Here is a 22,056-nt window from a genome sequence, read left to right as displayed (position 1 = left end):
TATATAATTCCTACTTCTATGTTTTATTCAGGGTTTTTTTCATCACCATGAACAAAAGACTTTATAAGAATAACACAGAGGAAAGAAAAAAATAAGATTTTTGCTTATGGCTAAATAGTTGACTGACTGCATAGCTCTGCGATATCATGGTTTAATGAAACAGCAGAGGAAGCAGCTCAGAACATAACAGCCAGGGAGCAGAGAAGTGCTACACTCATCAGGGACAAAATATAAACTTCAAAGGCAAACCCCCAGTTACCTATTTTCTCCAGCCACAATCTACTTCCCTACATTTACCTCATAGTCAATCCATATCAGTGAATTAATTCATTAATTTGGTTTCATTTCTCAAAATCTAATTATTTTGCCTCTCATTCTTGTCTCACATTTGAGCTTTTGGGAGACACTCTGTATTTAACTATAACACTTTACCATTAACATTGCTGTGATTCTTAGTACTGCAGATAGCATAGTTGACACTTGTTGTTTACTTTAAGGGTAGATCCAGTTACTTACTATTTGTTGTTGTTGCTGTTATTAATTACTGACCCCACCATTCTTCTTTATGTGGTAATTAGTGTTGTGGATGTCATAGTAAACACTTGGTATTCATTTTCATGCCATATATATTTTGCTGCTGTTGTTTTTTACCAATATTCTGAGAGGTGTTTGGAATCTACTGGGACACTATGAATTCACTGGGGAGAGACTCTGCTGCTTAGCTGCAACCACAACCCAGACAAGAGATAGAACCCCTTGCTCTACACACAAACTAACCCTACTCAAACTTTAACAGTATGTTAACATATAATATAGGAGAAACAAAACCTCCAAATTATCAGGCCCCAAATATGAACAACTATTTGTGTGTGTTGGAGGAGATCCATTCCCATGGCAAAAACAAAGTCTCCAAAACAGAGTCTCCCAGGAATCTTTAACATTGTACCAACTCTCTAAGAATAAATCAAATCAGCAGCTTTGCAAAGGGGAACTGAGAGGGACTGGAGGTGCAATTTAAGACTTGGATTACACTGAAACTATGGGTTGATGATAAGATGCACAGACAACACAAGACTAATAGGGCACAGACAAATATTCCCCAAAGGACATCCCTCATGAAAGAGGATTTGGAATTCATCTCAACAGATGCGCAAGTCTCAAATATCTGAAAACAAGAGAAAAAAGAAGTTCCCCACAATTTATAATCCCCCATTAAAGGAACACACTTATATCAAAGAGTATGAAATTCCAGAGAAATATTAGAGAAAATTGAAATTAAAATTATTAATGAGGTAAAGAATGATCTAAGGAATGGATTATGAGAGTAAATGCTGGAGGTGAAAGTGAGTTTCTGAAAAGGAAACTCTAGAAATGAAAGACATAATAAATCAAATAAAAATTCACTTGAAAGATTCACCAACAGAATATGTTTTATAGAAAACAGAATTTCAATCCTGAAGAAGAGGATATATGAACTTGAACATTCAGTAGGCAGGAAGAAAATAAAAATAAAAATCATGATCAGAGTACACAAGAAATATGTGACATCATTAAGAGACCAAAGTTAAGAGTCATTGGGATTTTGAAAAGGGTGTTCAGATGAAAGCCAAAAAGGTATGGAATGAGATAAACCAAACCCTGGAAGAAAACAATGGCCAACCAAGATTTATCTGGAAAATTCATCATTCACAATCAAAGAAATAGCAAAAATTTTTCAAGATAAGGTTAAACGAAAGGAATTCATGACCATAAGCTAGCATTACAGAAACTATACAAATACAACACACCGAAGACCTCAAATACAAATCCCTGATTTTCATACTAAAAAATCAGTTAAACAAAGGAAAATTAAGATCAAATTAAATATATGAAACAAATAAAAATTATAGGAAATGATAACTTTTCAGAGGGATAATGACCAATGTCTCTTTGGGGGATTCTTCCTGCCCAGGGGAATCCAAGCCACCCTACAATTTATAATCTCAGATAATTAGCAAGTAACAAAGGACATATACTCAGAAATACGAAGCCCCTGGTAGATCTAGTCCACATGGATTCTGGAACTAGACAAAGGGGAAATGGCTCTGTGATTTATTTAAGGGGGTATATCAAAGGCAGTGATAAGGTTTCAAGGGCAGAGTCCTGCTTCCTGATGTCTTGCAGTCAGCAGGTTGATTGACATCTTGGCAGGTCACACCCATCTCAGGTGCTGTTTGGGCTATGGAAGAGTGGAAAAGATATTGTGATTTTCCCTGAGCAATTTACCACTGGAAATGCCCACTGGCCATTACCAGACACAGATGTCTCTAGCCATGAGGCTTTCATGTGCAGTGACCTACATGCAACCCCATGGACAGCTCCTGACAATAACTAACTTTCTGTATAGCCCTGAATGTAAATGGTCTCAACTTTTCAATTAGAAGACAGACTGTCAGAGTAGATTAAAAAAAACAAGAGACTCATCTCATAGGCAAAGACATCCACAGACTGAAACTGAAAGGATGGAAAATAAAAAGATATTCCCTACAAATTGGAGTCTGAAACAAATAGGTGTAGCTATTCTCATTTGATGAAATATATTTCAAGCAAATTTATCAGAAGATGCAAGCTGCGCATGGTGCAAATGCCTGCAATCCCAGCAGTTTGGGAGGCTGAGGCACTGAGCCAGGCGGATTGTGAGTTCAAAGCAAGCTTCAGCAATAGCAAAGCATCAAGGAACTCAGTGAAACTCTGTCTCTAAATAAAATACAAAATGGGGTTGGGGATGTGGCTCAGTGGTTGAGTGCCCCTGAGTTCAATTCCTGATAATAAAACAAAACAAAACAAAAATATAGGAAGATGCAAGGAAGGTCACTACATCTACATCGTGGTAAAAGAAAAAAAAAATTAAAAAGAAGATATAACAATAGTAAATATTAATGCTTCAAAGTTGGTGCACCTAATTACCTAAAGAAAACAATTCTTAACAGTAAGTCTCAGACCCCAATATAATGGTATTGGTTATTTCAACACATTCTTTTTACCAACAGACAGGTCATGCAAACATGAAATCAATAAAGACATTTATGACCTTAATAATACTATAAATCAAGTAAACCTAACACACATATATAGAATATTCCTTTCATACACAGCTGAATTCATTTTCTTCTCAACATCTCATGGAACCTTCTCTAATATTGACCATATTATAGGGTGTAAATCAAGATTTTTCAAACAGAAAATAAACATTTTAGTCACTTAAATCTCATTAGAGCACAGTGGAATTAAATAGAAATCATTAGCAAGAAATACTATAGGAATATATAAACACATAAACACAGAAATATTGTACAATATTCCCATAAATGAGGGATAGATTATAGAAGAAATGAGAGAAGAAATTTTTTTAAAAAATCCTAGAATCAATAGAGAATAGTGATACACTTTACCAAAATCTCTGAGACACTATGAAGGTTGTTCTAAGAGGAAAGATGACAGCATTAATTACCTACATTAAAGAGAGATCCCAAATATGCAATCTAATGCTGCATCACAATGCCCCAGAAAAGCAGGATGAAACAAATTTAAGACCAGTGAAAGATGGGAAATAATAAGAATCAGAGCTAAGATTAGTGTAATGAAATGTTTTTTAAAAAATTACTAAGGATCATTTAACAAAAGCTTGTTCTTTCAAAAGATAAATAAGATTGGTACACCTTTTGCCAAACTAAGCAAAAGAAAAATAAAAGACCAAAATAAACAAAATTAGAGATAAAAAAAAGGAAATATCCAAATGGAAAGTTTTGAGATCCAAAGGATTTTTAGAGACTATTTTGAAAACATATGTACCCATAAACTGGAAAATCTAGATGATATTGACAAAATTTTAGATACATATGGGTAACCATAATTGAAACAAGAGATTATAGAAAATGTAAACAAACCAATAGCAAGCTAAAAAATTAAAGCAGTGATAAAAATTCTTTCAGCAAAGAAAGGTCTGTGACCAGATGGATTTTTAGCTGAGTTCTACCAAGCCTTTAAAGAAGAATAAATGCCTATCATCCTCAAAATTGTTGAGGATCACAAATAAAAGTGAGGAAACTCTTCCACATTTATTCAGTGAGGACAGTATCACCATGGTGATAGAGATATATCAATGAAAAAAACTACATACCAATAGCCCTGAAAAATATTAATGAAAAATCCTTAATAAAATACTAGTAATCCATATTCAAAAGCACATTAAGAAGATTGTACAATATGACCAAGTTGGATTCATCTGAAGGATATAGGATTGGTTGACATAAACAAATCAAAAAATATAATTAATCACATAAAAAGAATCAGGATCAAAATTTACATGATTGTATCAATATATACAGTAAAAGCTTTGGAGAAAATTCAACACCACTCATATTAAAATACTGAAGAAACTAGGGGTAAAAGAAACTTACCTCAACCTCATAAAGGTTGTATATAACAAACCCAAGGCCAGCATCATACTGAATGGAGAAAGACTGAATGTATTGCCTCAAAAAGCAATGTCCACTCTCAAAAGATGTCCACTCTCACTGCTCTTATTCATTATAATTCTTGAAACTCTAGCCAGACCAATCAGGCAAGAGAAGGAAATTAAAGTGATACAAACAGTAAAAAAAGAAGTCAAACTATTTCTGTTTACTGATGACATGATGCTACAAGTAGAAGAACCCTGCTCCCGCCCCCCAAAATATATTCCCATCATAAGACTTATAGATCTGATCAACAAATTCTACAAAGTAGCAGGATATAAGATTAATATACAAAAATCTATAGTTTTTATATGCTCTAATAATCTGCTGAGAAGGAAACCAAGAAAACTACTCCATTCACAATAACCTTAAAAATAAAATACTTTGGGATAAATCTAAGGAGGTAAAATACCTCTACAATGAAAGTTACAAAACACTGAAAAAAGAAGTTGGCAAGACCTTAGAAAATTAAAGTATCTACCATGTTCATGGATCAGCACAATCAATATTATCAAATGGCTATATTAGCAAAAGCAGTTACAAATTAAATACAATTCCCATCAAAATACCAATGACATTCTTTATAGTACTAGAAAAAAATTGGTTCTATAATTCATATGGAGGAAAAGATTCAGAATAGACAAATTCTGAGCAACAAGAATGAGGCTACAGGCATCATGATATTATTTCAAATTATGCAGCAGAGCATAAGTAAGAAAAACAGCATAGTGTTGGTATAGAAAAAAACATGAAAACCAGTTGAATAGAAGACATAGAGACAAGTCTAGATAAATATGGTCATCTAATCCTTCACAAAGGTACCAAAAACATGTTGGAGAAAAGATAGCCTTTTCATGAAGTGGTGTTGGGGAAACAGGATATCCATATGTAGAAGAATTAAACTAGATCCTTATCTCTCCCACCTTGCACAAAAGGCAACTCAAAGTAGATCAAAGACCTAGGAATTAGTCCAAAAAGAGTGAAACTACTACACAGGGACAGCATTCAGTGCAGAGACTGACTTCCTTAATAAGACCACTTAATTTTAATAAATAAAATCTAGAATCAATAAGGAGGAAGGCATCAAATTAAAAACCTCTGCACAGGGGCTGGTGTTGCAGCTCAGGGGCAGAGTTCTTGCCTCGAATGTGGGTACTGGGTTCCATCCTCAGCACCACTTAAATAAAAATTAAAAAAAAAAAAAACCTCTGCGAGTATAAAGAGAGGGATTATGGCATGGGCAAAAAATCTGTATGAGCTATTTTTCAACAGAGTGTTAATATCTGAAATATATGAAGAACACAAAAAACTTGATACCAAAAAAATTATATGACCCAATCAATAAATAAGGAAATGAACTAGTAGACATTTATCAAAGGACGAAATACAATGGTCAACCAATTACATTACAAAAAAGAATGTAATATCTTTTGCAATCAGAGAACCACAAATGAACACTGGATTCATTTCATATCACTTCACTTAGAATGGTAATCATCACAAACAAAAATACAAATGAATGCTGGTGAGCATGTGGGAGAAAAGATACACTTATACTTCATTAATGGGACTTCAAATTAGTAAAAACACTTTACAAAGCTGTAAAGTCAAATGACTAGGAATGGAACCACCAAAGGACCAAAATATTCCCCATTGATATTTATTCAAAAAAACTAAAATTAGCCTACTATAGTGATACATACCAATGTTTATAGCAACCCAAGCCACATAGCCAAGTTATAGAACTAACCTCAGGGCCCATCAACAGATGAATGGGTAAATAAAACGTAGTTTATATACACAATGAATTTCTACTCAACCATAAAGAAAAATCAAATTGTCATTTGCTGGTAAATTGATGGAACTAGAGAACATCATTCTAAGTGAAATATGTCAGACTCAAAAAGTCAAGGGTTGAATATTTTCTTTCATATGTGTAAGCCAGAGAGAGGAAAAAAAAACTAGGAATTTTTTCTTTTCTTTTAAAAGGAGGTGGGGCTGGGGATGTGGCTCAAGCAGTAGCGCACTCGCCTGGCATGCATGCATCCTGGGTTCCATCCTCAGCACCACATATAAACAAAGATGTTGTGTCCGCCAAAAGCTAAAATAAATATTAAAATTCTATAAAAAATAAATATTAAAATTCTCTCTCTCTCTCTCTCTCTCTCTCTCTCTCTCTCTCTCTTTCTCTCTCTTTAAAAAAAAAAGGGAGGTGATTTCACAAATAGAAGGGAGGAAATAGGGGACATAGGAAGTACTGGGGACTGAAATCTACCAAATTATGCTATGCCCATATACAAATACACTACAGTGAATCCTGGTATATATGTGTGTGTGTATAATACATATATAATCATGCTTTATATATAATGATAATATACTAACTAAAATGATAATAAAAGAAGGGAGATCAATATAGTGTAACAAGGGAATCAGGTAGGGAGGTGGGGAGTGAAAGGAACAGTAAGTACTAGGGAAAGAGATTGAGCAAATTATGTGCATATACAATTATTGCATAATGACTCCTATTATTATGTATAATTATGATATACTAATAAAAAATAAAATCAGGGCTGGGGATGTGGCTCAAGCGGTAGTGCGCTCGCCTGGCATGCGTGCGGCCCGGGTTCGATCCTCAGCACCACATACCAACAAAGATGTTGTGTCCGCCGAGAACTAAAAAATAAAAAAATTCTCTCTCTCTCTCTCTCTCTCTCTCTCTCTCTCTCTCTCTCTCTCTCTCTCTCCTCTCTCACTCTTTCTTTAAAATAAAATAAAATAAAATAAAATAAAATAAAACGAGGCACAGTGGCATATGCCTGTAATCTCAGTGACTCAGGAGGCTGAGGCAAGAGGATTATGGGTTCAAAGCCAATCTCTTTAACTTAAAAAGGCCCTAAGCAACTTAGTGTCTCAAAAACATAAGAAGGAGCTGGGGGTGAGGCTCAGTGGTAAAGTGCCCCTGAGTTAAGTCCCCAGTACCCCCCAAAACAATAAAATTCAAAAGATTATTGCTAAGGAAATTTGGAATCTTATTTCAAACCATAGATCTGTTTTTATAGTAATGTATTTCTAGCCTTATTTTAAACTTAAATTTTATCTTCTTTATTTCTGACTTTGTAGGATCTCTATAATTGTGTTTACATGTAGTCACTGAAGTTTTTGATTTTTAAGACCCATTTTTTATTCTCTCTTAACAATCCATTTCTTCACCATTGATCAAATGGGTTGTATATTCAAGATATTTTGTTTTAGAGATTGTTCAGATTGCCAAGTTATAATCCTTAGATCTAGTAATTTTATCCCTAGATTAATGTCTGTGTGTGACATTAAAAAATCTGACATCAAAAATGATACTGTGGGCATTTTACACATTGTTTAAATATGAAATTCAATATTAAATCTACCTACTTATGTTTAATACCTTTCCTATTGGTGTTTTTATCAATGCATATATCTCATGTTCCAGAAGCAAGTAAATTTCAAAGCTGATATCAGTGCATGTGCTGTATGGTGTCCCTTAGGGTTCCTACCAGATGAGACCAGAGCCCAGAAGGAGAACATAGCCCTACTAAAGGGCACCAATGACTCTTCACAGGTATTTTCATCCATGCACTCTCAAGAGGAAAACCATATGCAGATCTGTCTCTAGTGTGTTATCTGAGGAAACTGTAAAATGTCTTCATATCATTCCTAATATGACATTTTCTCACTTGGAGTTATTTCCAGCATTCCCATTAAAATCCCATAAGGCAATGTTTTCTCCACAAACTTAGAAAAAAAAATATTTCTTATCCTCATTGGGCTTGTTTTAATTAGCAATAAAAATAGATTCAAGAAAAGTTTCATGAGATAGGATAGGCATGCCATTGAATTGGGTGGTAATATGCCTGCTACCTAGTTTTTGAAGAGTGAACTGAAGAAAGTAAAATTGCCAGTATATATAAACCAGCCTGGTTTACCAGAGCAAGGTCCTCCTGAAATACTGGTTGGGGCGGGGGTGCTATTGTAGAAGAATAAGATATGTTCTGCCCATAGAGTTTCAGAAACCTCCTCTTTGGAAGGGTATGCTAAGAGACTGATTCATTGCACTCCAGCCCAGGACCATAGATTTGATAATTCAGACAGCCTTGGAAGCCTATCTGAATCACCAAATCATGTTTGGAGCAGTCTTCTCCAGAGATGATAAAATGGGTCGTATACAACTCTAAGGTTGTGTTTGGAGAAAGGAATCCTCCATATTGAGATCTTTGAAGCAATCCAGCCTCCTGTGTTGACAGCCATTCTATGTATAATGCTGAAACTTTCATGGGTAATGAAGGGAAAATAAGTTTTGAAGCAGCAAGAATGTGAGGCTCTGGGGACTAATGGACATAATGTCAAACTAGAGTTTATGAACTCTGCCTAAAAATCTACAAATTGATTGAAGAATATAAAGCTAAGAATCATGATGCTAGCCAGACAAAACAACATAGAGTAGCTTGATTTTATCTTCAGGTATCTATTTGAGGCTTTTGGTTAACATGGTCAGTTTGTCTCTAGCCTGAAAGTAATGCCTCACTGGATTTCTTTTGAGCATCTTACCAGAGTATTGGAACCCCTCTCTCTGATCTTGAGCATTGCATTAATAATTTTGTTACACGTAAATTATAGTAACTAATATTTGTTTAGTGGCATACTATGCTAGACCAGACTTAAGGATTATCCATGCGTATTTTCATAATTTCATTGGTAGAGAAATTAGTGTTTCAATTATGCCAAAAGAGTAACTGAAGTCCAGATCACTTTGCTAATTTCACAGACAAAACCCACATTTTACTTTGATGATCCTCCAGTCACTTAACCTCAATTCTCGTGTGTGTGTGTGTGTGTGTGTGTGTGTGTGTATAATATCATCAGAGCACACTGTGGGATCCAATTTTCTAAATATAAAACCTGAGAGGTACAGAAAAGTCAAGAGGGAGTTGTGGAAAGTATAGGGAAAGATGAGATGTGAATCCCAATAATGATCAAACGCTAATTTTACAACTCTGTCCCTCCTCCTGTCAACACATGTCTGATCACATCAATGGCTTCCCAATGCACTTAGAACAAAAGCTACACTTTTCAGCATGGACTATGAAGTTCTTGTGAGGTCACATCCCTGCTCTGACCTCAGCTGATATGATTTCTAACACTGTGCACATTGGGCATTCTTTCAAGCTCCTCAAACTGAAAGCCCTTCCACCCCTCACAGCAATTGCCTATGCTGTTCCTCTCTATGTAATTCTCTTTCCTCTTTCCCCTTGCTCTTACTTGCCTTTTGTGTTGGACCTTCAATGATACCATATTGCATCTACCATGAATCACGCATCCAAATTCTTTCTACTATGTTATTAGTCCTTTATTACTTTATGGTATATATGTGTATTTCTAAGTGTTAATGTCTTCTTCCCACACTGAGATCAGGCACTCTTGTCTGTCCTTTTAACGTAGTTCATGTTGGTCACATTGTTACTGAATAGAACAGTGAATGGTGATTTGGGGTTTTATCATGCAGTTTAGGATGAGAATGTCAAGGCTTAGACTCTACAAATTGCTGAAAATCATAAACCCTGTAAATGATAGGACTAGGGTTTGAACCTTGGGTTATTTAATTCTGGATTCTATATTCTCTTATTTCTGTAGAACCTCTGAAAATCAAAGAGTCTGTCTAAATCGCTTCAGTATCAAGACAGCTCTGGAAATTTTGTTTCTAAAATAGTCAACATTTGTTTGCTGGCATGCATGTTAAAAAGCTCATTGGTAGACTGATCTGGGCCTTCATTGTTCCACAGATGTAGACCTGGTCTAATTTTGTAGGCAAGTGGAAAGGAGTGATGTTTTGTAATCAGGTTAGTTATTTTAAATTGAAATTATATAATACCTTGTTTTTAAAATTTTTTTAGTTGTAGTTGAACACAGTAGCTTTATTTTATTTTATTTTTTTAATTTTTTATGTGGTGTTGAAGATTAAACCCAGTGCCTTGCATGTGCTAGGCAAGCACTCTGCCACTGAGCTATAACCCCAGCCCCCTAATACTTTGTTTTGATGTTAAAAAATATTTCAAAAGGGGCCCTTATTTTTATTCATAATTCATATTGTGTAGAAATTTTCAATTTTATTTGTTAAAATAATGGGGAAGCAAAAATAGATGGAAAAGGAAAATAAGAGAAAAAGTAAAGAAAGGATAATGAAAGAAAAACAGTAATAGTAACAAGAGAGAAAATTAAATCCTGGGCCAAATGATGCCCCAAAGCTCTCACAGTCTAAATGCACATGACTATGAAAAATATGAATATTCCTCTTCTACTGGAGATTGATCTAGCACATCAGAGATTGTGAATGGCTTAGAGCAAAATGTAGATTTTACAGGTAAACATATCTGGCCCTGGCTCTTGTTTCACACTTGCACCTAGTATGTGGGTGTATAAGCTACTGAATTTTTGTAAGCCTCAGTTTTCTTTTTTTTTTTTTAAAGATAGAGTGAGAGAGAGAGAGGGAGAGAGAGAGAGAGATAATGTTTTTAATATTTATTTTTTAGTTTTTGGCGGACACAACATCTTTGTATGTGGTGCGGAGGATCGAACCCTGGCCGCACGCATGCGAGGCGAGTGCGCTACCACTTGAGCCACATCCCCAGCCCCAAAGCCTCAGTTTTCTCATCTGAAAACACAATTTGAATGAGTGAATGAATGAATATTTTTACAAGCACAGCTGGTTATAAAAATTAATTCAGCTCTCTCAAATTCCTTGAGAAGAAGTACACAATCAAAAGGTGCTTATTTTCTCTTCTAGAAACAGGTTTGTGAAGCTGCCAAATGGACAGAGGCTACCATTACATGTTTTAGTTCTAGCTGTATTATATTTTACTTACAATTTTCCTAGAAGAAATAGCCAAATGTGCCTGTTACTGTATGTTGTTTTCTGTGTATATATAAATATTTCTGATGATGAATGCTTTTAATTCATTACCAGGTGTAATCTTAAAAACCAAAGAGGAACCTAAGGTTCTGAGACTTTAAAAATTTCCAAGGATGTATAATTAGAAAGTGGTCATAAATACTAGAGCTGAAATATAAACCTGTGCCATTATCTGATTACCTACTTCCTTTGCTTAGATGATACTGGTCAGCTGTCACTACAGGTACAATTATTCCGTCTTTACAAATAAGAAAACTAAGGTTTAGAAAAATTGTTCTTCACAGCCTTTTATATTCAGGTTTAACACTGGTACCAACATGCTTTAGTTAATTTCAGCTTTGAGCCATTATGTGCACAGGGCACATAAAGGTGCAAACAGGCTGAGAGAATGCTCTCCCCTAACTTTGCATTTATGAATCTCAAGATGCATCTAAGCTACTACCTTCTCAAAAGTCCTTTAATCTACTGTTAATGTTCCTTTTCCTGATTTTTTTTTTTTTTTGCCTGACACTAGGTTATTGACTATTTTACTTAATAACTGGGCTCCCCAACCACGCTAGGGATTTGGTTGGTGGGTCAGTAAACAGAAATTATAAATAAAGAAGTATTTATTGAGTTTCTTTTAACTCAGCTTGATGCTACCATAGAATATAAAATTAGTTAAGAGATTTCCCCAACCCTTAAAATCTTACACCATCACCTATCAAACATTATGGATTTTTTAAAGATGTCAATAAATGCCTGGCATGAATAAGCAGATGGATGAATAAATGCTGTAGAGACATTTCTTTTCTAGATGCCAAGGAGATGTTAAAATAACAGAATGCACATTTTCTTTTTTCATGTGATTTACAGTCAAGTTGGAAAGAAAAAAATAGACATCATACCATGGGTAGTCCCAATATCCTTTTACCATCTTAATGGAGAAATTGTGACCTTTTGAGTTCAGAGCAATCCTCTGAGTGTAGCCACAACCTGACCTTGAATAGAAACGAATTGGCATTGTCATTTCTGACCAAAAACCAGCCAGATCTGGCATCTGTAGGAAAGCTGATCTGAAGAAACCACTAAAACACTTCCACTTTATATTATCACTCATTTTGTGAAGCAGGAAGACTCTTAATATTAATTCTATAATTTGAACATTAATATTGTGGTTTCACATCCTGCAAATTAAATCTGTACGATGAATAAAGAGCTGGTATGCACAGCACTCCACATTTTGCATCAGGATGCAGAAAGATCAAGGTAGAGTTGAGAATAAGTGGTCCGAATGTGCCAGGCATCAACTGTTCCTCCCTTTACTTCTTGAAATGAATCGCTGCCCCCTCTTTCCTCCAGTCCCTTTACCTCAATCCTTCATTTTGGCATTTTCTTCAGCTCTTCAACTTGTATGTGGTTAGTTTACATCAGCCAATATGTTTCCATTGATTTAACAACTAGCTTTTGTGCCAGTAACTTCAGAGAACTACCTTATCCCAAAGATAGTATATGCATTGATATGGTGGTGCAGTTTCCTAAAGGCATAGCTAATGGACCACTTATCATAATGTTGGGACTATCTGTTTCACTTTGATGATCCCAACCATAGTAGTCATGCTTTGAAATTTTAAGAAAATGCCATCATGAGAATAGTGGTTTCCTAAAGGCAGGCATTTGGAAATATGCATTCAACTTTTCATTTTTTCCCTAGGTTAATGAACATTTGTACTTTTCAGAGTTGTTTATGGATTAAGTCAAAAGTAAGAAGACTTACCCATCAAAGTAGATGTTAAATGCCATCAAAGTAATGACCAATTTATAATCTGGTACATATTTTTTTATTTTATAGTCTTAAAAATGTATTTCAACTGGTATATAAAAACATAAAAATTGTGCATATTTTGAGGTTATCATGTGATATTTTTGATACATTTTAGTGTATCGATACCTGTATAGTATATAATGTTGTATAATATTTAATCAGGTTAAATATGTCTATCTTCTCAAACATTAATCCTTTCTTTATTTTTTCCTCTAGCCTACAATGCTTGATAGATATTTACATATTAAAAGAACAAGAAATATTTGGGGCTTTTGGCTATTTTTCAGAGGAATTGTTGGCAATTTACAATATAAAAGGGTGTGATACCATCTTCATGGGAAGCAAGATGGGCATACCTACAAAAGACAATTCTGTGGATTAGGTGGGTGGGAGGGGTCTAGTGAATAAATAAGTAACACTTGCTAAAATTGGTGTTTCTCTGCACTCAGTTTTTTCCTCCATCTTATCAAGAAAACTAGACCATCTGAAAGGACTCAAGAATAATAACTCATTAAAGAGACCTTCAAAATACATCTACTTCAAAAAAATGACCAGGTCATTTTATGACAGAAGTTTCACTTATCATACCATTTTGTGTTACTCTCCCGGGGTCTTCATTAGTGACAGAACTGTAGCCAATCTCCTGCTAGCCCTGAGGATGTCAGAAAATATGTCTACCTTTATTACTTCTTGATGTAGATATTAAAGGAGGAGATTCCCTTCAGAGATTTGGCATTTAATTGTGAACAAGCAAAGGTTGCTAAGTCAGACGGTTTCACACCATGAATTTTATCAGATGTAGGGTGTCTCACTTTCCTCTGTGTTAATATGTGTTTCATAAAGACTTATGATAACCATGAAAAAAAAATCACATACTCACAGTTTATGGGATTGCTGAAGTAAGACTGGTCATTTGCACAGGGACATAACCTTCAAAGAGTATTTGAAGAAGAGATGTCTTTTGAGGCAAAATTTGTGAAAGGGATTTTATGAAGAGGGCATAGACTTGGCTTTGACAAGGACTAGAAGGGAAGAACCAGAGGTCAGAACTTGGACTTGTCTAAGATGACCCATTAGTACAAAGCCTACTGAACTGAAACCAGACATTTCAAGGAGGAAAGTGAAGCCACAAAACCTAACTTTTGTATTTCCACCCATTTGATAACTTTGTATTCTGAAGGGTACAAAGGTTGGTATTATGCTGTTCTGAAACCTATAGTCCCTAACTGAAATGGGATGCTTATGGGAATATGAATTACCACTTAGGTTGCATATGGAAGATTTAGGTCAGCATTATTGATGACATGCTTAGATTGCATATTTTCATTTCATGTAGGCATAATCTCTAACATACACTTGACACTCACTTTTAGGCCCAATTAGATCCAGTGGAAAGGTATATAATGTTCTATGTTTCTTCATTTGACCATGGAGTTTATAGGCTTTGGGGAACATGGATTCACTACAACTTGATCTGAAGCAACAATCTGTGGGGTCATCTTTAGAGAAGGGCACCAGTAATTAACCCCTCCTTCCAGGCCTACTTGGAGTGACATTTGCACTGTACTATTAAAGTGCCACAACTCAGCATGGAGGAAAACACATAAATATTTTTAAAGATACACTTTTTATACCTAATAAAATAGTTATGTCAATATTTAAATCATAATAATTAAGATTGACTTTCATATTTCAGCTAGAAACATTGTTTAACGAATATACTCTTCAAAATCACTCTTTTAACAAAAGCAACTTAGAGCTCATCCTTCTAAAGTATCATAAAGGGAAAGATAATTTGAAGATGATGACTTTGGGAATTAATTCTGGGAAGGTCGAGGAAGTTTATCTATCACCACTGAAGAATTTGTAAACAGATCGACATTTTTGAGGTTTGAGTTGTTTATACACTTCAGAATTTGAAACTGCTTGCAGTGCTTTAGTGGCTTTTCTCAAAATGTGTATCTCAACAATTAGTGAGTGTTAAAAGTAAAGGAGAAATATCATTGTCAAATATTATCAATAGGATTTTCCAAAGAGGTTATTCTATGCAGAGTACTATGAAGAATCAGAGAAAGTTTGAGAACTAGCCTTTGTCCGGACTGTACATGCCACAGTCATAGAAACAAGATAATGCTGGACTCAAAGTTCAATAGAAGCTAGCTTTGATTAAGGGTTAATTGTGTTTATTATATATACATACACACACATATGTTCTGTGGAAACTTCGGTGGAAGAGGATTAAAGGAAAATGAAATATTTAGGAAAGATTAAAGAGAGGTGATGGTAGAAGTAAGATAATTTTCATAATGATTAAACCTCAATAAATGTAATTTCTGAGCCCTAGAGTGACAATTATGAATTAGTTATGAAATCTAAGGGGTCTTTCATGATCTGGTTCTTCTACCTCCACTCACATCTCTATCTGCATTGCTTTGTATACTCATAAAATGTTATTTAGTCCCTCAACATACCTATGATTCTATCCTTGGCATATTCTGAACTCTTTAATTAGGAAGGATAACTCCTCTCTCTTATTAAACTGAGAAGTTCCTTCTCTTATGCTAAAACTCAACTGTACTGCTACTTTGGTAGACTTCTTGAAGTTCTCTTGTCCTAGATATAGTCTGTCTCTAATGCTATCATTGAATGTATTTGTTCAGGTTGTTGTAACAGAATTCTATAAACTAGATATCTTTTTTTTTTTTTTTTAAGAAAGAGTGAGAGAGAGAGAGAGAGAGAGAGAGAGAGAGAGAGAGAGAGAGAGAATTTTTTAATATTTGTTCTTTTAGTTCTCGGCAGACACAACATCTTTGTTGGTATGTGGTGCTGAGGATCGAACCCAGGCCGCACGCATCCCAGGCGAGCGCGCTACCGCTTGAGCCACATCCCCAGCCCAAAACTAGATATCTTAAGCAACAAACATTTATTTCGCACAGTTCTGGAGGCTACAAAGTAAAAGACCAAGGCACTGCCCCTTCCAGTGTATGTTGAGGACCCACTTCCTCCTGGTTTGCAGATGGCTTTCTTCCTTTTGTCTCCACACATAGCAGAGAGCAGAGAAAAATCATCTCTTCCATGTCTCCTCTTCTATGGATACTAATTCATGAAAATGCTATTCATGACCTAAATATCTCCCACAGATCCTACCTCCAAATAACGTCACTTTGGGGATTTAGGCTTCAACCTGTGGGTTGGGTAATTAGAACTGAATTTTTCACAAAAATGTATTATATTCTGATGATGTCTTGGCATTATTTATTGTAATGTTTTCTTAGCAATTTTTAAGAGATCTGGAAATAGGAACTATGTGGTGGTTTTCTCCATTCTTGGCAAACAATGCCAAGGAATGTTGGTTAAGTGAATGAATCAATGTATGAATGGGAAATTAAATGGCCTTGTGAATTATATTCACTAATTAAGTGAGCATAAAGTCATTTTTAAAATTTTTCACCATTGGTATAAAATAATTTTCAAAAAAATTGTCAGTTTTCCTGCATAGCTACATGGTACATCATATAATGTTTCATTGTTTAAACCTTGAAGGTGTTGATTAGTTTCATGTTGAACAATAAATCTCTCACCTTATATTTTCATGGAAAAAATGACAAAGGATTGAGTTGAATTTCTCCCAATATAAACCATACCTGAAACTTATTCTTTTTTTTTTTTTTTTTAAGAGAGAGTGAGAGAGGAGAGAGAGAGAGAGAGAGAGAGAGAGAGAGAGAGAGAGAGAGAGAAAGAGAGAATTTTTTTAATATTTATTTTTTAGTTCTCGGCGGACACAACATCTTTGTTGGTATGTGGTGCTGAGGATCGAACCCGGGCCGCACGCATGTGAGGCGAGCGCGCTACCGCTTGAGCCACATCCCCAGCCCAATGAAACTTATTCTTTAGACTAAATCCCCGATACCAGCTGGATATAGTAAAAATTTTTGTTTCATGAAAAAAAAAAAATTAAAACCAAAATGAAAAATTTAAAACCAAAATGTTTCTATCACAAAGATGGTAACAAGTACACAGAGAAGAACAATGGATTAATTACATGCAGTAGGTTTCTAATACCAGGATTATCAGTTCTGTACTAGCAGCACTATCAACAAGTTACATTATTCTCATCCTAGAAACTCTATAAGGAAATAAAATCAAGGGCTAATCTTGAACTCATCATTAACAGATGCAACAAATTAAGGGAGTACCACTAACATTTGTAATCACCAGCTCACCTTTTTGTGTATTTCTTAAACATTTACTCATGTTTTCTCTCAGACCTTTCTTTTTATTATTAATTAATTTATTTTAATTAGGTATATATGACAATAGAATGCATTCTTATTCATTGTACACAATTGCAGCACAACTTTTCATTTCTTTGGTTGTACAGGATGTAGCATCGCACCATATATGTCATACATGAACCTAGGGTAATGATGTCCATCTCATTCCACCATCTTTTCTGTCCCCATGCAACCTCCCTACCCTTTCTCCTCTTGCTCCATCAATTTTCCTCCCCTCCTCCATTATGGTTCAGTATCCACTTATCAAAGAGGACATTCAGTCTTTAGTTTTTGGGATTGACTTATTTCACTTAGCATGATATTCTGAAACTCCATTCATTTACCTGAAAATTCCATAATTTTATTCTCTCTTAATACTGAGTAATATTCCATTGTGCATATATACCACAGTTTCTTTATCCATTCATCTATTGAAGGGCATCTAGGTTGTGTCCACAGTTTAGCTATTGTAAATTAAGCCACTATAAATATTAATGTGGCTATATTTCTGTAGTATGCTGATTTTAAGTCCTTTGGGTAGGTTTCTAATATCAGGATTATTAGAGGAGTGGGGTATCTGGGTCAAATGGTGGTTTCATTCCAAGTTTTCTAAGGAATCTCCATACTGCTTTCCAGATTGGTTGCATCAATTTGCAGTCCCACCAGCAAGGTATGAATGTGCCTTTTCCCTCACATAATCGCTAATGTTTATTGTTATCTGTATTCTTCATAACTGCCATTCTGACTATCATGAGATTAAATCTTAGAGTAGTTTTTATTTGCATTTTTATAATTACTAGAGGTGTTGAACATTTTTTCATATATTTGTAGATCAAAGTATATCTTCTGTCCAGCTCCTTAGTCCACTTATTGATTGGATGGTTTGGTTGGTTTTTTGGTGTTAAGTTTTTTGAATGCTTGATATATCCTAGAGATTAGTGCTCTATCTGACGTATGTGGCAAAAATTGAATACCCATTACTAGATTAGTTGAGTGGAAAGATTCACAGTTAATACTGTGCTTCATTTTGGCTTATGTAACCTAATTCACAATGATCAAAGAGCCAAATCAGTACATATACAGATGTAGAATAAAAGTTCTGTGCCATACCCATATACAGATAGATTTCATCAACCATGTGTATATGGGAGTATTTCAATTGGGTTATGAGAATAAACATTAAAGTTATTATTATTATTTTAATAAAACACATATTAAGTATGTATTATTATGTGTTAGGCCCTGTCTGGTACCCTGGTCACCCTTTTTCCCATCCTCAGCCTAGGGCACAGAGGAGATTGACAGCACAGTGTGTGTAATACCTAATACAACTCTTCCCATACTCAAGAGAAAGTTATAATACTATGGAGAAGCTTAGCAGGGGACTTAGGTACAGTGAGATGGCTTGGGGGCGGCAGGTGGATGTAATGAGAACATGCTTAGCTGGTTCTTAATAGAGCAGTAGATGTACTTGGGACACACAAGCCTAGGAGCAAAGCCTACAGGTAAAGAAAGGCTGAAGCACAGGTGTGGACTTGTCCGAGGTGCTGGAGAACCTCTCTGATGGAGTCATGGCCCCATTTCACAATTTCTCCATAACTGTGAAATTGGACTTTATTGGGTTGTGATGGGTTTCTCTTGGCATCCAGAGGGGAATAAGTTGATGGTGCAAACTGTTAGCTGAGAGTCCTCTGTGCAGAGAGGACCCTGCTGTTCCCCTGCAGACCTGGCTGAAGGCCTGCCCAGCCCAGCCCACCTATTTTAAGTTTCACTCCTTCCTAATCACAAAATGAAATGGAGTTTTCTTCAAAGTGACAGCTAAATCTCAGCCCCTCACCAGCTGCTGTACCAGTGCCGCTTAATTCTGTAATCCTTTTGCCCTCCATTCCTCGTTGTGGTTAGCAAATGCCAGGAAATGTTGGAGTGAAAAGTGAGTTCTCTATGCCTGACACCTCTGCCAGAAGACTTGATAAACTGCAAATACCATCACAGTCATTTTTCAGGTGCCTGCTCAGAAACATGCCCAGGGAGGAACCAGTCCTGGGAGGTAACATGCTCCCCCTCCCTTCCTGCCTTCCTTCCTCTCTCACATTTCTAGGAATTTGGCATGTGTCTCCAAGCTGTTTTCAAGGGAATACTTCCGGGAAATATTTTCCTTTACATCTTTAAAATTGAATGACATCAAATCATCAGCCCCGGTCTCCCTCCACAGACAACATAGCCCCTACCCTTCCTAAAGGAGAGGCTGAAAATGGACTAAGGCAGAACTCCCAGAATAGCATCAGTGTCAGTCGACAACCTATAGCTTTTTAGAGTTCAGAGACACATCATGTAGCTATGGTTTTCCCCACAATCTACATCCTACAACATAATCTTTATATAAGCTTCCTCTGCTGGGGCAGGTCAAAAACCCTCTCATTTAACACCCTGTCATCTTAGTTTTCACTGTGTTGAGAGGAACTGAGTCAGTCTCTGTCTCTTTTCTCTTCTCTCTCTCTCTCTCTCTCTCTCTCTCTCTCTCTCTCTCTCTCTCTCTCTCTCTCTCTCTCTCTCTCTCTCTCTCTCTCTCTCTCTCTCTCTCGAACAGTATTAGTATTCCGTAGTACACTCTTAAGCAAAACCTGAGAAAGGAATTAATCTGTCACTAGGAATGAGTGCACCGGACAGTGATTTATGCAGATGCTACTCTCAAAGTGATGGCGCTCATTTCATCTGTACTTCTCACAGCGCTTCTCAGAGGCAAAACACAAACTTGCATTGGAAATGGCACTTGAGCTGGGCAACTGGGTAGTGCCCAGAGCTAGGTTACCCTAATTCCATCCACCAAATAAACCTAGCAGAAGGGCCATGCTGGCAGCTCATACAGCTGGGTCAGATGCTAGAATCTCCAAATCTGCCACCCCTGTACTCTCTAGGTCTGTGGAAGAATCGGATCCATAAATTATCTGTGAACTCAAGTCCATTCACCTTTCTTGCTCACAAGCCTGGCCTCAGAAACTCCCCAGGGCCCTATTTCCCTTGCTCCTCTTTTTCGTAGCTCTCCCTGTTTTGAGATTCTGGTCATAAGCAGGGAAAGATTCATTAGAGCTGGCATTTCTTCTGGCTGGCTGGCTTCTGCACTGTTTTCTGGCAGTGAGGCTGGGAGTCTCCCTAGAGAGCTTATTTTCCTGAAATTCCCCATGTAGTTTTACATACATAAGTGGGCTGGATAAGGTTGTGAGAAACAGCCTTGCTTTGGAACACTAATCCAAATCAAACTTCCAAATCCCTTGAAGTTCAAGCTATCAGTAGAGAAAACCCAAAGTAAACAAGCTCTCACCACCCCCACCCATCCCTCCCAGCTCCTGACTCAGCACCAGGGCTCCTCCCCATGGCCAAAGAAGTCTCCAGTGTTCTGCTTTTCTACTAGTAGGCAGCAGGTAAGACCAAGGGCCCCTACTCTTCCAGGCAGGAAGGTTTCTGCAGACATTTCTCTTGCCATTGTGGCTGCAATTGCTACTATTCTTCCCACCCTCTCTGCTGTCTGGAGATTCATCTGGGATTTATCTCCATAATGAGAAAAGGGAGATAGGGAAACGTTGGGGCATTTTTCTCTGACTTGGATTATTTGTCATTTTGATACTCATTTTAAAAGAAGCTTTTCAAATATTTAAATGTATGTGTGCTCACATAGCAGCTCCTCGCCATGGATTGCAGATGACACAGTTGCTGCTTTATCTAGCTCTGGGCCTCCCTCCTGAACCAGCTGCAAACAGAAACTTGGTCAGAGAAAGGAGAGGTTAGAAAGAGTGAGAACTCTGATCTCTGGGAATAGCAGTTTTGCTCTTATGCCTTCAAAGATCCTAACCCTAGAGTGTTGGTTTCTTTACCTATCATTCGGAAAGCTCTGAACAAAACAGGCTGGAACTGACAGCCAAGGATCAAGACTTGATCTTAATTAATTCAGCTATCCTCTGTGTCCTCTCCCACAGACATATACACAACTAAATAAGGTTGTCTTCCCACTTTTCCAGATTCTGGTTAAAGACAACTCAAATAAAAAAAGAGAATAAGCTCCATGTAGCTCCATGCATTCTGAAACTCCCACTTTACTGATAATACATCAACGGGAGCATGTGTATGTTTGGCCCTGCAGACAGTGAAAAGAATTTGAAATGCAGAATGTTATAAGGTCTAAGACCAATTATTCCAAGATTGGAGCTAACAGAAAATTTGAATCTGCATTACTAAAGCACATACGCTGAATCAAGAGCAAATAGAATCTTAAAATGGCAGTTGTTTCTTCATAAGTTATAAAACAGCATGCCATTCATTCATTTGACGAATAATTACTGAGTGCCTACTATGTGCCTGCTACTGTGCTGGGCACTGTGGTTACATTGGGAAATTAAAAAAAAAAGTATGATAACTTGTTTAAATAAATCTTAACGGGTCTCAAACTAAAGAGACATAAACAAGGCTGTGGCCAATCATAGGAAGCTCTAGGCAAAAATATGTGCATGAGAGATGAAGAGAAGCATATCTCGGCCATAACTGGAA

This window comes from Spermophilus citellus, assembly GCF_964194105.1.
Source record: "Spermophilus citellus genome assembly, chromosome: 7".
NCBI classification, from domain to species: domain Eukaryota; kingdom Metazoa; phylum Chordata; class Mammalia; order Rodentia; family Sciuridae; genus Spermophilus; species Spermophilus citellus.
The sequence above is the reverse complement of the archived record's forward strand: the minus strand, read 5'-3'. Positions refer to the sequence as shown.